Source organism: Cupressus sempervirens, chromosome 5 (genome assembly GCF_028749045.1).
Source record: "Cupressus sempervirens isolate cs-2001-9-10 chromosome 5, ASM2874904v1, whole genome shotgun sequence".
Classification (NCBI taxonomy): domain Eukaryota; kingdom Viridiplantae; phylum Streptophyta; class Pinopsida; order Cupressales; family Cupressaceae; genus Cupressus; species Cupressus sempervirens.
In genome coordinates, this window is record NC_143122.1 from 547,130,897 (window position 1) to 547,148,156 (window position 17,260).

A 17,260-nucleotide genomic window follows, 5' to 3' on the forward strand; every position below is an offset into this window, starting at 1 on the left:
TTGGACTCAAAAGAACAATGAAGAAGATAAAAAATAAGGGAACAAGGAGAAAAATATGATAAGTAACCAATCCAAAGAGGATGCTTTGCTTCTTTCTTTAGAAAGTATTGATGATACATGGGTTTTAGATTCTAGTGCTCCATTTCATGCTATAGAGGTTATTTTATTGATTATGTCCAAGGGGATTTTGGGCTTGTTTATTTGGGGGATAATGAACCCTATTAGATTGTTGGAAAGGGAAAAGTTAAGATTAAGTTGCAAAATTGGAATCATTGGCTACTACATGAGGTAAGACATGTTCCAAGGTAGAGTAGGAATTTAATTTTAGCAAGGAAACTCAATGATGAGAGTTTTGTAGTTACTTTTAATGATAAAAATTGGAAAGTTTCAAAAGGTTCCCTTATAGTAGAAAAAGATGTGAAAGTAGGCACCTTATATATTTATGCAGGTCATATTGTTCCTTCTACTTTGATTGTTTTAGAGAAAAATGAATGTTTAGGAACAATATCTATAGTTGAGTAGGGAGAACAAATAGTTGCTCTAGATTCTGATGCAAAGTTGTGGCACAACAGACTTGGGCACATGGGTGAGAAAGGTATGAAAGTAATTCATTCAAAACAAGTTTTACTAGGTCTAAGATGTGTTAATATGGATTTATGTTAAAGTTATGTGTATGGAAAATAAAAGAGAGTGAGTTTTGTGAAGATTAGGAAGGAAAATAAAAGTGAGATGTTAGAGCTTGTGCATACAGATGTATGGTGACCAGCTCAGGTATATTCCCTTGGTGGCTCTCATTGTTATGTTATAATTATTGATGATGCAACTAGAAAAGTATGGGTTTATTTCCTTAGATAGAAATTTGATGTATTTCAAACTTTCAAGAAAAGGAAATGCTTGGTTGAAAATGAGACTAGAAAGAAATTAAAATTTCTAAGATCTAATAATGGTGGTGAGTATTGCAATCATGAATTTGAATATTTTTGCTCCACTAGTGGTATTCATAGATAGAAAATTATTCCAAGGACACCACAAGAAAATGGAGTGGAGCTGAATACGTGAATAGGATTATAATGAAGTGTGTAAGAAGCATGAGGTTGCATGCAGGGTTACCCTTAAACATGTGGGTGGAAGCTATCAATACTATTGTATATTTGATTAATGGAGGTCCCTCTACTCCTTTGGTATGTGGTATTCTAGAGGAATCATGAACTGGAAAGAAGGTGAGTTATTCTTTTCTCAAAACTATCAGTTGTGAAGTATTTTCTCATATAAATTCTAAAAATAGAACCAAGCTAGAAGCTAAGTCAAAGAAATGTGTATTTGTTGGATATGGCATTGATGAATTTGGTTATAGGCTTTGGGATTTTGAAAATTGTAAAATTGTAAGAAGAATGGATGTCATATTCAATGAGAAAGTATTGTACAAATATCTATTGCAGCAACATGAGAAGAAAGAAGATGATTATGTAGTGTTGGATGATACTCCAAAAGTTGATGTTCCAGCAATTCCTGATGATCTGCAACAACCACAACAACAAATACTACACACCCAAGTGAATGTTAGATGGTCAATCGGGCTAAGTAGACCTCCAAAAAGATGTTCTCCTTCCTTGTATTCTATTTTACTTATTGATGCTAGTGAATCTGAACGTTATGATAAAGTTGTGCAAGTGGATACTAAGATTCAATGGGAGTCTGCAATGACCAATGAAATGGACTCTTTACTAAAAAATAAGACTTTGGATTTATGAAATTTGTCTATAGGGAAAAGGGCTTTATACAATAAATGGTTTTATAGGTTGAAAGGAGGATGGAGGTAAGAAAATATTTAAAGCCAAGTTTGTTATAAAAGAATTTTTATAGAAAAAAGACATTGATTTTGATGAAATATTCTCTGTTGTTGTTAAGATGACTTCTATTGTAATGCCCCACCTAGAAATCCTTAGAAATAAGGATAAATATAAGTCAAGATAAAAAAAAATTGAACAAGTATGAATGCACATGGCATAAACCATACGAGGATCACAAAGATCACAACAAAAGACCAACCAAACATCCTGACACCAAATGCCACTACTAACCAAAATGACTAATAATGGAAGACAAAACTGAATATGAATCAAAACATTATAAATTAAAAATGTGACACCAAATGATTAAAGAGAACCTAAGAGGGTATCCAAAACACTTCCCAAAAAGTTTGGGTCAAATTGAAAAGTGCCACTATCCACTCGGATAGGTTTTTACAAATACCAGGTGATACTTTGAATTAGCACTGGATGATATTTTCCAATATCGTATGACTTTTCTTTAGAATGAGTGCAACACTTTTAAGGTTTTGGTTATACTTCTCTCAAGGGTGAGCGATACTTTACAAGTATCATACAACACTTCTTCAATGGGGGTGTGATACTAAAAAGTATCACATGATATTTCTCTAAGAGATGTGTGATATAATCAGGGATTGAATGATAGATCCCTATTGGGTATGCGACACTATATCGTATCACCCCATGCTGACACATGGTCACCCAGTAATGCAAAAAACAAACTCTAAGGACAAACAAAAGGGTAAAATAGAGTTCAGAACCTTCACACTAGGGAGTACTAGATCCACAATTCAAGGTATAAACACTCAAACACAATATTGAAGGATGGAAACACCATCTAACCATCTAACAATCAATGAAAGGAAATTATAGAAGGAAACATTGCACTATACTAAAACAACTTTACAATAACAAAAATAATATCACAATGAGTAGTACAACAAAACTAAGTACGCGGTTCCTCCCAACTATAATAGCATCATAAGACCATCATGGGCCCTAGCCATCCCCCACGTGCAACATCCCAAGCTACTGATCAAGTTTTTGGTACTATCATATAAGGATGTCACTACTAAAGCATGCTATAACATAAGCAGAAGGAAATCTAACATACTAGAAGTAAAGCATAAGATAATCCTACAAATATGGATACACATCATCTATCATATGCTAATCATCATAATAAAGAAATGTGTCAATAACTAACATCATCTAAACATGATATACAATCATCCCAATGAAAGCATAAATCACAAGAAAGCATAGTCTAGAACCTTAAGCACCAAGTGAAACATCCAAAAATGGTTGCACTAGGACAAAAGACCATCTTTGTACACTGGCTCCTAGAAGTGGTATAGATAGCTCTTGCACCCAACCACATGGAACCTGTAGGCCCACTCCCACCATGCTAATGGAGATAATGATCCAACCAAAAAAAAAAAAAAAAAAAATTTCCATGGCTAACACTCATGCTAGATAGTATGATGGCCGAAACCAAGACATAGATAATGCATAATCCACATGTCCTAGTCAGACACTCAATGGGCTACTAAGTAGGGGTTGACATCATGGAGAGTCACTTGGCATTGACAAACCCAAGCTGGTACTGGAAGCTCTCCACTTCCCAATGGAAGGAGCACATCTTGAATCCTTTTTATTACCACCAAATGTTTTATTTAGTTATCAATTTTTACAAAGCTTTTGCATGCCAACCCTTGGGAAATAGACATTAGGCTATGGAGATAGAAACCCACTCCATATGCTCATCCAAGAATGAGTACCCGTAGGCATGCATATTCCAAACCCAAACCCAATGATCATAACTACTAAAAGCACTATGGAAGATTAGGCCTTGCTAGTCACCCAAAAAATGTATGTGTACATACTCATGTGTGGTGCACCACCATCATGAATATCATTACACAAGGACTAGATGAGAACACATTGCAGAAAATCACTCAACTGAAAGCATACTCAAGAGGACAAATGCAACATGCATCCTAATGCAACATAAAAAGGTACAACAAAGGTCTAACCAACATCCAAATAGATATTCCAAGTCCATGACCAAACTCATGCCAAGAAAACCTGAGAAAATAGGGTGGCATGCAAAATCACGTAAAAACCCCAAAAACTAGAAAATTTTAAACCCATTTGGTTCTTGGGTACAAAAACCCCAAAGTTCAATAATATTTGGGTTTAGACACTATATGCAAAAATGGCCAGCATAACAATGTGAAACCCCAAACCCCCATCCTAAAAATTTAGAAAATGTTCACACCTAACCAACTGGGCAAAACCAGCAAACAAAAATGGAGGGGAACACTAGTTCTCAACCTCCTAACAAACTACTACCAAAAACAAAAGCTAAAATGAAGCATAAACAAGAAAATGGGAAGGCCCTACCTAATAGAAAAAGGGGCTAAAACTAAAACAACACAATAAAATAATCTTCCTGCTAAAACTACCAAAAATCATGCAAAGCAAGGTATCCCTGAGTTGGATCCAATGAGATTGATCTCATGAAAATCCCATGCTCATAGCTCTCAGAATGAGCCAAAAACCAATCCTTCAAGAAGAGGATTTTAGAAAAGCTCTCCAATTTTCTAATTTTCAAAATAGAAAAAAAGTGAGGAATTAAATTCCTCTTTCCAAACTTATTCACTTTTCGAGTGAATAGTCGATTAGGGCATATAGCCAATTAGACTAGCTAGACTCTGAATCATCCCAAACAAAAATAGCTTATTCCTTGTAACATGAATTCACCTAAGGAAAAACTACTAGAACTTAAATTTGAGAAGATTTAAAGCCCAAAAACCCAAAATCACTTAACAACTTTTGCGACAATGTGAATCTCTAAATGCATAAACATGCTCACTAGTCTAATCACATAATGTAGATGAGTTTAGATTCAATAATCACCAAAAGATTTAATTTAAACAATTAAATAAGGATAGATTGACTAGACAGAGATGACATTAGTAAAATATGAATAGTTGAATCACTAACTCCATGTGCCACTACCAAGGGTATAATTTTTGCACACTAAAATACCCGATCAAGTGCAATTGCATAATAGTATAATAATCAAAGCAATAATACATTAAATATCTAATTAATCCATTTACATCACTCACATTTGCATAAAGCATAAAGAAACAAGAATGAAGTAAATCACCATAGCATAAAATATATTACATAACATAATTTAAAAATATGTCCAAATACCAGATAATTAGATATCATCATAGAACTATTGTCATCTCAAAATGGCATCAACATGAAAATATAATAAACTAAACAACATAGCAATATAGCATATATGATATTGAATCAAAGTATAACATCTAACCCTCATGTCATCTCAAAGTACAAATAATAAGAGTATTAAGTATCTCTCAAAACAAAATAGAAAAGGTATAGACTACAAACACGAGAGGCACTACATCTATTCACATTGTTTTAAGTATTGTGGCTACTAAAGATTTCTATTTGGAGCAGCTTGATGTTAAAATAGCCTTCCTTCATGATAATTTGGATAAAGAGATATATATGGCACAGCCACAAGGATTTGATTCTAAAGGTAAGGAGAACTTAGAGTGCATATTGAAGAAAATTTTATATGGCTTGAAGCAAGAACCTTGGCAATGCTATCTAAAATTTGATAGGTTTATGCATGAGCATGGATACAATAGGTGTCATTCAAATCATTGTGTTTATTTTAAGATGATGGATGATGACTAGTACATTATTTTATGTTTATATGTTGATGATATGCTTGTAGCTGGTCTAACATGGATCACATTAAGGAGTTAAAGGAATAGTTAGCACATTTATTTGCTATGAAGGATTTGGGGGCAGCCAAAAAAATCCTTGGTATGAATATTTGGAGAGATAGGAAGAACAAGAAATTAACATTATCTTAGGTTGATTATACTATGAAGGTGTTGTAACATTTCTCTATGGAGAATGCTAAAGTTGTCAGCACACCTTTACCTAGTCATTTGAAGTTGACTAAGGAGATTTGTGCAAAGACACAAGAAGAGGAGAATAAGATGTCTAAGGTATCTTATGCTTCAGCTATAGGAAGCTTGATGTATGCTATGGTATGTACTAGGCTAGATATTTCACATGTAGTGAAAGTTGTTAGTAGGTATATGGGTCATCCAGGAATTGAGCATTGGAATGTAGTAAAATGGATTCTCAAATATTTGAGAGGAACATCCAGTAAGTGTTTACATTTTAGGGGCTCTACTACTAATTTACAGGGATATGTTGACTCAGATTTGTCAGGGGATATTGATACTAAGTGAAGTACTACAAGTTATGTATCTATTATTTATGGGGCAATAGTGAGTTGGGTTTCTAGGTTACATAAGGTTAATGCTTTATCCACTATATAGGCAGAGTATGTTGTTGTTACAGAGGCAACCAAAGAGATGATATGGCTTTAGTTCTTCTTGGAAGAATTAGGACACCCTTAAAATGATAATTATTTGTTTACATATAGTCAAAGTGTCATTCATCTTGCAAAGAATTCAACTCTACATTCAAAGACAAAATGCATTCAACTACAGTACCATTTCATTTGGTCAGCTTTGGATGATGGATATTTGAAGCTAGATAAGATACATACAGAGGATAATCCAATAGATAGATTACCAAGGTAGTAACAATGGAGAAGTTGAACACCTCTTCAGCTTTGATTGGTCTTCTAGACTAAACTATATAAAATAATAGTAGATTCCAGGATGGTTTGATATTCTAGTGGAAGCTACATGTTTAATAATGTTATGATTAGTCTCCAAGTGGGAGGTTATTAATGTGGATCTTGATTAGTCTCCAAGTAGGAGATTGTTGTGATGTGGAGCTTAATTAGACTTGGAGGTTTATTTGGCATGATTTTTTGCCTATATTGCCTCCCCCAAGATGGGGTCAAGGGGCAAGACCCCTTTGGGGTTCTAGATAGTGCCCCAGGTGTGCTCTCTATTGTAGTATAGGGTGGAGTCAAGTGGCAACACCCCCATAGGGGTTTTCAGGGCCAGCACCCCTGAAGCCAAAAATAACCTTATATTGTAAAAGGCATCAGCTATTATTTTCTTATCAGACAACTTATTCTAGCCCTAATTGTGTAAGTGGTAAAAACCTTGTATAAAAAGACTTAGGGTTAGGTGTTTCATAACATAATGGTGATATTGTAGCTTCTTGCAGTTGTACTAAGCTATAAGGGATTTTAGATTGTAATCACTAGATAATAATATTATTGGACATGCTATTGTTGTACATAGACTAGGGATTGGGTGAACCATGTAAAATCTTGTGTCTTGTGTTCTCTTATGTGCGATCGATTATTTTTTGATATTGGTTATATTTTCATGTAACTGTTATTTCTATCTAAGGTTAATACTAACATATTTTAGTCCTTTGCATTTAAGGAGTTGAAGCATTCAAGCAAGAAGATTTATATCTAGCATTGAACAATCCTTTATGAGCATTTCCTCTTCAAGATCTAACATATTGTTGGTCATCAATGGAGGAGATTCACATTGAAGCATTCATCATTTTCATTGATGCATATCCATGGCACCATGATAAAGTTATGATAGATCCATTGCAAAGTATGGAAATATCCTACATTCATAATTCAAGATCTACATTACATACACACAAGAAAGGTTAATCCTAACATTTATCTTATTCTTTAAATTCAGTTGCATTTACATTTCTCATTTATGGTTAATTCCTTAACCTAGGGCTTGACCAAGGAAAGCCCTCATCAAACTTCAATCCCCAAACCTTTCTTATATGCATTGATTTGCAGGTTGGGGGAAAAAGAATTGCAAATAAGGAACCTACATTTTGCAAGCTTTATGGAGTTGTCATTTTTTAGAGTCACAAACTACATCAACCTACTTGTAAGGCATCTTTCCATGTTGACCTAGTCCTTCAATGTCAGATTCCAGGGAGATTTATGGGTTTTGTTTCTTTCACCATTTGATTCTGAGATCCCTGAATGAAAGTTCAGAAAAGATTCAGATCTAAAAGTTAATGATCATGAACACATCTTCCTCTATGTATTTTAAGGTGATTCTTTTACAATACATTTAATTTCATATATGTATCCTATATTTACATCTTAATTGGGATGATTGTATTTACATGGCATCTATATTTATATTTCCTAAGCAATTAGTTCACTTTCACATTCACAATATTCTATCAAGAACCTAAGAGAGTGTATTTCTTGGTAATTCATTGTTCTTTACAACCCTAATTTAGTATTAGCACCCTTCTTCCTTTGGGTCATAGCTAATATAATTCATATCTTAAGTGAAATCATACTTGAAAATCCCCCTTTTTCCCTCAAGCACACATATTTGAATGGCTTGGTGCCTTGTAAAGTAGAGGCCTACACCCTATTAATGTGCTTCAATTTTACCACTAAACAAGAATAAACACAACAAATAAACACTTACTTTGAAAAAATATCAAGTTATGGTGTTCCATTCATTACTTAATATATAGATGCACATCCACCCATTTACAAGAAAGATAATAGTTGACAATAAAGAATAGTCTATGTATATCTAATACATTATAAAATAAAGATACAGTTCATTAAATTAGATTAATTTTTTTACCCATCTTGTCCCATTATACTGATGGAAAACAATGTATTAATAAAGCTAATCTAGAATAATGTTGACATATGCTATTGTCTATAGTATAAAATTACACTTTTAAATCTTAGTTACATGTATTTACTTTAATTAAAGATAGAAAATAATAAATTGATATTATGGGTTATTTCCATTGACTAAATTATAGTCACCTTTCTTGCTAGGTCTAGAAAGGATATGTGTATGTGTGTAAATATACATTATATATGTGTGCGTATATGTATATGTGTATATATATGTATATGTGTATGTGTATGTGTGTGTGTGTGTGTGTGTGTGTGTGTGTGTGTGTGTGTGTGTGTGTGTGTGTGTGTGTGTGTGTGTGTGTGTGTGTGTGTCTGTGTGTGTGTGTGTGTGTGTGTGTGTATGTGAATGTGTATGTGTATGTGTATGTATATGTGTATGTATATGTTGTTGGCATAAGTGTTGTAGACTAGCTAGTAAAATAGATTAATAGACTTAGTCATTAGAGGTGTTGTCATTGCTGACAATACTTACAAAAGAAACATGACCGATAAAAGGGCACAACTAATAAGGAAATAAAATTTAAAACTCTAAATCACATAAGAAAGTTTGAGTTAGAAAGGATATGAGAGCCCAAGTAAGGTGGAGATAAAAGTGGTCCACTTAGACAAAGGATGCTAAGTGACATTTTCATGTGCAAAAAGCAACTAAGTGGTAGAAATAGATAAATAGGTCAGGAAGAAAATCCATCTTGGATATCATGGTGAACATGAAGTAAAAAACCTATGATTTCCTAGTCATGTAAAGGGTAAGAGTACAGTCTACGTTACATATAATGGTGATGGGAATAGAGATCAAAGAATAGCTCGAGAAGAATTTGAATTTGAATTATTCCTAACTAGATAAAACCATCAAAGCCACATGACACCTATGCCCTCTATACAAGCACACCAAATATGGTTGAAATAATTAACTACTACAACAAGAAGCTAATCTAACATTGGGTGAGAATTAAAATTTTGAATTCATAATATGAGGCTTCTAAGTGAAGCTAAAAGGTCAGTATACAAGAGGATGGAATGAAAGGAGGAAAGGTTGGATTGCTAAGAGCTTAGCCACTGAACTAGAGAGAGTCAAGTTAAGAGGAATCCCAAAGAGAAGAAGAAGATCGATTAGAGAGGTCATCCTTCAAAGGGTTTTTGTAATAAGAAAAGCCTGGGAGAGGCTTCCAAGACATAACAGCACAAGGACATTGTGTGAAAGATCCAAAAGAGACAAGTGCACCAATATTTAAAGTTTGAAGATTGCAGAGCAAAGAGAAGGCATACATAGTTGGAGATCAATCAAGAGACCCAAAGAGAGATCTATATCAAGTTTAGTTTAGTATCTAATTTATTAGATCACTTCCCTATTGGTTTTCTCTTGATAGAACAAGAACTTAACATTTCTTATCCAAATCCCCTAATAGGGAAGCACCTCATAGTGTTGTTGTAATCTTTTAACAAGGATAAGCTCTTGATCGGGTGCACTTTAGAAGAATGAAAACTTGTGAGGATTGAATCATAGATCATGGTTTTTTCCCTTGTTGGGTTTCCATGAGATAAATATTGTGTTATGTGTTTCTATTTTTATGTGATATCATTTTTTTCTTGGCCCTGAATGACTGAGTCATAACCTAGACTAACGCATACATAGGTGTGAGGTGTGTTTTAAAGTAAAAATTTAAACTTAGTGAGTATACTTATTTACACCCCCTCACCCTTCAGTACATTGACATGAAGTTGGGGCCAATAATTTGTATCAAAGCCTAGTTCCTTAGGAGAACAGAGTTTAACAGCTCAAGGAAAAAGATCAAGATGTTCAAGACAGAGGCACCAAATTTTTCAAAGGAAAACTATAGCTCATGGTACATAAAGATTTCTTTACATCTAAAGATTCTTGGAGATGCTTATTGGACACACATAGAGGTAAATATGTCAATTTACAATGTCAAATTACTCTAGATGAGTTGAAAGAGGAGATACACATGACCATAATGGATGCCCTTAAAAGCACCCTATTATACTTTGAATATAGAGATGTGGATGAACTAGAGACAACCTACAAAATGTGGGAGAAACTAAAGGTCAACCATAGAGGAGATAAGCATGCCATGAGGGCTAAAGCTAAAAGCCTACAAGGAAATTTTGATGACATGAGAATGCAGGAAGGTGATGATATTGAAGCCTAAAACAAGTGAGTTAAAAACGTCATGCTAGCCATCAAAGCATGTGGTAGAGTAATATAGGAACAAGTGTGTAAACAAGATGCTAAGAACCCTACTACCCAAATATGCCATAAGAGTTTAATCCTTTCAAGAGCTAAGAACAATAGATAAGATGGGTGTATCACTTAATACCTTGATAGGAAAGTTCACTATGTCTGAACTTAGCAACTTTGACAATAGTCAACCACCAAGTGTTGAGACAATATTCAAAGCTTCAATTGCTCCAATTCCTACACTACAAGATAATGGAGAACCAAGTATGTGCAAACACAAGAAGGAGCTTGAAAGTCTGTATGTTGAAGAAGAAGAACAAGAAGAGATGGAGGCTCTATTTTCAAAAATAATGATCAAAGGAAAAGGGAAGTACAAAGGTGAGCTCCCCTTCAAATGCTTCAACTACAAAAAGGTAGGACACTATGTTTCTATATCTCCTAAACCTGTCAGAAAGGAGACAAGCGATTGGAGAGAAATCAACAATTGGAAAGGCTCCAACAAGAAGTGGTCAAAAGAAAAAGAAAAGAAAAATTGCTACATCTCTTAAGGTGTGATTGATGAAGAGTCAACCAGTGATGACGAAGATGATGAGGATGAAGTATCCTTTGTTGTAATTATTGAGTAAAGGGTAGAGAGATCCCTAATGAAAAGCATCATTATCCACAAGAATTTGATAATAGATAGTGATTTCTCCCACCACATGTTAGGAGATATGAGAAAGTTCAATGAGGTCAAAGCTTATGATGGAGGAACGGTGAAGTTTAACAAAAACTTGTTATGCATGGTGATAGGTAAGGGTATTGTAGACCTAAATAAATCCACTACCTATAAAGATGTATATCTAGTGGAAGAATTGAAACATTTCCTATTGAGTGTGGCTAAACTAATGGGAAAATGTTATAGGTTCAAATTCAACAAGGGATCTTACAAAATATTTGACAAGACAAGAAAAATATTGCCCATAGGAGAAAAAAGCAGAGATAACCTCTTCTACCTCAACATTTCTGACAATACTTGCATGGTAGCTAAGAAAGATAATAGTTGGATATGGTATAGAAGACTACTTCATGTAAATTTTGAAAACATTGTCAAAGTAGGAAGGAAGACCTGTGCAAGGGGTCTTTCCCCCATTACTTAACATGACAATGACATGTGTAATGATTGTCAACTAGGGAAGCTAGCAAGCTCAAGTTTCTCTAGTAAGTCATTTACTTCAAAACCTGTGCTAGATTTGATTCATACTAACTTTTGTGGTCCCATGAGGACAAAGACTGTATTGGGAGACAAATATTATATGTTTTTATTGATGATTTTTTCTACAATGATGTGGATTTTCTAATTGAAAGAGAAATCAGAAGCCTTCCAAATGTTCAAGTTCTACAAAGAAAATGTGGAAAGAGAGACTACCAGACCATTGAAGTGATTAAGATCATATTGGGTAGATTATTTCACCTCACAGGAATTTGAAGGCTATTGTAAGGAGCATGGAATTAGAAGAAAAATGTTTGCTCCTAAGACACCTCAGTGAAATAGGGTTGCTGAGACAAGAAATAAAACTATCATAGATTGTACAATAATGTTGATCATCCAAAAAAATGTTACATTGTAAAGCTACTAGAGAGAAATTGTAAGCACAATTATGTACACCTTGACTAGGGTAGAGATAAAGAAAAGGACAAAGAAGACTCCCTGTGAACTTTGGTTTCGTCACACATCATCTGTTAGTTACTACAAGATATTTGGAAGTAAGTGCTACATCAAGAGGGATGAATACCAAGGGTAGTTTGAACCTAAGAGTGATGAGGGTATCTTCTTGGAATACTCTACCAAGAGAAAAGTTTATTAGTGTTTGAATCTTTGGACAAACAAGATTATGGAATATGCCAATAAAAAGATAGATGAATTCTTAGAAAAGAATAAGGAAGATGTTAAGAAAGAATCATAGGAATACAAGTAGTTTGAGTGCATCCCACCAAGTAGTACAAGGGAGAGATTATTGGTAGAGGAAGATCTTGTGTGAGAAGTAATAACAGCTGAATCAAAAGAAACTCACATTAAGAACAAATAGCTAAGGGACATGGAGGAGAACCAATGATGGCAAAATATGTAAGAAGACATCACTTAGAAGATCAAATTATTCATGAAAAGGATGCAGGATTAATAACTAGAAAAAAGGTAAGAGAAGGAGTGCATCTTCTCTCACACATTGAGCCAAAAGCAACAGGAGGGGATCTCAAAGACAAAGACTAAAGAAAGGACATGGTAGAAGAAATATATTAAATAGTAAAAAAATGACACATGGACCTTAGTAGCTAGACCTGATAACAAGAATTTTATTAGAACAAAAGGGGTGTTCAGAAATAAGATGAATGAAGAAGGATATGTGGTCAAAAACAAGCCAAGACTTATCTTCAACTCTTTAAAGGATATGCACAAGAGGAAGGTCTACAATATGGAGAAACATTTACACCAATAGCCAAACTAGAAGCAGTTAGAATACTCTTAGCATTTTTAGTTCACAAGAACTTCAAGTTATGTTGAATGGTGGTGAAGAGAGGGCTCCCACAACACCATTTCCTCCCTACATAGGCCCTTTACAACAATATTAAATGGAGTTCTAGAGGAAGAAGTATCCATAGAACAAATTGAGAGGTTTAAAAATGAACAAGAATCAAGCATTCAAACTAAGAAAATTTGTGTATGGACTCAAATAGGTACCAAGAGCATGCTATGAGAGACTGCACTCTTGATAAAGATTATATTCATAAGAACTAGTAAAAACTGCAATCTATATATGAAACAAGAAAAAGAAATAGGTATGTTGATTGCAAAAATGTTTGTGGATGACATCATCTTTGGAGAGGATGATAGGTTGAGTGATAATTTTGCATAAGCCATGAAGGAGTTTGATATTTCCATGATTGAAGAGATAAAATTCTTCATTGGACTTCGAGTGTCTAAGTTAAGAGGAGGAATCTTCATTGATCAGACTAAGTATGTGGAGGTACTTAAAATATTTGGCATGAAGGAAGAAAAATTGGTAGGTACATCAATAGTGATTGGTTGCAAATTATCAAAGGAAGATGAAATCCTTGAAGGGAACAAGACACTATATTGGTCCATGATTGGTAAACTACAATACGTGGTGCACAATAGACAAGATATTGCATAAGTAGTTGAACTAGTGGCTAGATTTTCTATCAACCCAAAGGAATCACACGTGGTAGCTATGAAGTCGGTCTTCAAATATATGAAGGGTACTAAAGAGTATGGCCTATAGTATCCCCGGTAATGTACTTTTGAACGTGGTGTTTTCATTAATTTTGATTGGGTGGGGTATATAGATGATAGAAAGAGCACAACTAGTGGTGTATTTTTTCTTGGAGAAAGACTAGTAACATGGACCAACAAGAAGCAAAATTGAATAAGGTAGTCAATTGCTGAAGCAAAATATGTTGTTGTAGTAATTAATTGCACTTAGGTTGTTAAAATCAAAAAAATTCTTGAAGGAATTCAAGAGAAAATGGAGGAACCGATAGTTATCAACTATGATAACACTAGTGCAATCAATATATCCAAAAACTTGGTCACTTACTTAAAAACTAAGCATATATCCATCAAGTACCATTTTCTAAGGAAATAGGTGCAAGAAAACGAGGTCAGGTTAGAATGTATACCAACCAAGGAATAACTAGCAGATATCTTCATAAAGACTCTTCAAAGGGATACTTTTGAGTATCTATGAGAAAGGTTATGGGTCTTATCCCTATCTAGCCTAAATCAAATCCCTGATCTAGCGGGCATCAATCCTTACACAAGAAGTGAAGAAATCTAAAGGTACATTGATGAGAATGAGGGACTACTCCATGGAGGAGAAATAAAGCATAGATAATTGCCTTTGGAATTATTTTCAAAGACAGAGAAGTTGAGGAAAGAATAAACAAGGTAGAGAAACATGAAAATATGAGAAAAGTTGTAGATTATCAAACACATGAAAGTGCATTATCTCAAGCCAAGACAATAAAAGAACAAAAGAAGAGCACGAGTATGTCCAAGTTACTAAGGGATTCCATCAATTCCAAAGGGGAATATTATTGGCCTAAGTGTTGTAGATTGGTAGGTAAATCAAACTGATATACTTAGTCATTAAAGGTGTTGTCATTGTTGGCAACACTTGCGAAGGAAACAAGACCAGTAGAAAGGCACAAAGGGTAAGACACTACAATGTGCAACTCTAAATTACATAAGAAATTATGGGTTGGAGAGGATTTGAGAGCCCAAGTAAGATGAAGATAACAATGATCCAATTAGACAAAGGATGTTATGTGAAGTCTACATGCACAACAAGCACCTAAGTGGTAGAAACAAATGAACAAACTAGTAAGCAAATCCAACCTGGATATCATGATGAACATCAAGCAAGAAACTCATGAATTTCTCATCATGTAGAGGGTAAGAGTACATTCTATGTCACATTTTATGGTGATGGGAATAGAGATCGAGAAACAACTAGAAGATTTTGAATTTTAATTCTTCCTAACTAGGGTAAACCATCGAAGGTACATGGCACCTATGTCCTCTATGTGAACATGCCACATCTGACAAGAGCAATGACTACTGCAATGAAAAGATAAGCTAGCTATAGGGAAAGAATTAAAATTTTGAAAATGTAATATGAGGATTCTAAGTAAAGCTAAAATGGAATTATAAAACATGATGGAATGAAAGGAGAAACTATTAAATTTCCAAGAGATTACCCATAGAGCTAGAGAGATTCAAGCTAAGAGGAATCTCAAAGAGGAGAAGAAGAGTGACAAGAGAGGTTATCTTTTGAAGGGCTATTGTACTAAGAAAATCTTAGGAGAGTTTTCCAAGAAAAAACAACACAAGGATGTCATGTACAAGAGCCAAAAGAGCCAAATGCACTAGTGATCAAATTATGAAGACTATAGAGCCAAGAAAAGGTAGATCATAGTTGCAGATTGATTGAGAGATAAAACCAAAGATCTATACCAAGATAAGCTTAGTAGATAATTTATTAGATCACTTCCTTGTTGTTTACTTACCTTTGCAATAGTAAATCATTACAAGGTTGGACCTTAGCAGGTTCTTTATACAATTCCCCTAATAGGGTGACACATTAACTTGTATTCTAAAGTCCTTTACTTAGGCTTCTCTTGCTAGGGAAAGATCTTAATAGGCCTTATCCAAATCCCATAATAGGATTTCACTTCATAGTCTCATTGTAATGTTTTAAAATGGATAAGCTCTTGACCAAGCACACTTCAAAAGAGTGCAAACTTGTGTGGATTGACTTGCACACCGTGGTTTTTACCCTAGCTAGGTTTCCACGAGATAATTACTATATTGTATGTTTTTTTTTCATGTGATATGCTTTATTTCTTGTCCCTAGCCAATTGAAACATAGCATGCACTACCCCGTACATAGGTGTGAGATGTGTTTCCAAGTAAAAAATTAAAATTAGTGAGCATACTAATTCACCCCCAACCTATCTTAGTATACTAACTTGAAGATGGGACCAACATATATATGTGTATTTATATGTATCAGGGATAAATTTAAGAAACCCCTACCAAAAAGAAAGCCTAAAATGCTGGTGAATCCAACATTTTTTGGGTAGGAAAATTTTAATGCCAAGGGAAATTTTTTTGTTCCATATAGGGAAATAAAATATTATATGTTAGCAATTTTTGTCTTTCCCTAGTAAAAATCATTTCAAATGTGGCGAATTAATATTTTTTTTGGCCAACAGATAAATAAATGATGGCTATGTTTTCCCTTGCCAAAAATGAATTAATAATGTCAGAGGCAAATTACTTGTTTTATAAGAAAATGAATAATAATGGTCTTGGCTAATCTTCAATGGTAAATTGAAAAATTGTTTAATCTGAAAGCAAAATTTGCACACTGAGTAGTCACTTCAAGTATCAACTTATGTACTATCTTAGGTGTGTTGTTAATAATGTCGTAACATCATTATATCAGTGTCACTATTACCAAGTTAGCTATCATCACTTTTGTATTGTTAATAGTAAATACAATAGTTTTATTGATCGTGGATTACTTGGAGGTCAATGATAGAAGATGCATCTTGGGGCCACTCACTTGAAAAGACCTATAGTCACACGTAATTCTCTGGAATGGAGACACATGAAAAGGTTTGCATGCAAATCATTACTCAATGTCAGGCACTATCAACTATCTGACATTAATGCCAGTACAGTTTGGTGTCTCACACACTTAAAATTAATAGGAATACAAAAAATCAAGATATGAAAGATCATGAACACCAAAGAATTAAATGCAACTACCATAATGGAACTAGAAGTGCCATTAAATAGCAAGTTCTATTAAATAGCCTCTTCAATTCCTCTTTCATTATCATTTCTCATATTCTCCATACTTCAATTTGAATTCAATTTGCAGTTGCAGTTTGTAGAGTTTCTTGAATCTTAGTCATGGATATGCCAATTTGCCTCAAATGCACTACAATGGCTCTACAAAA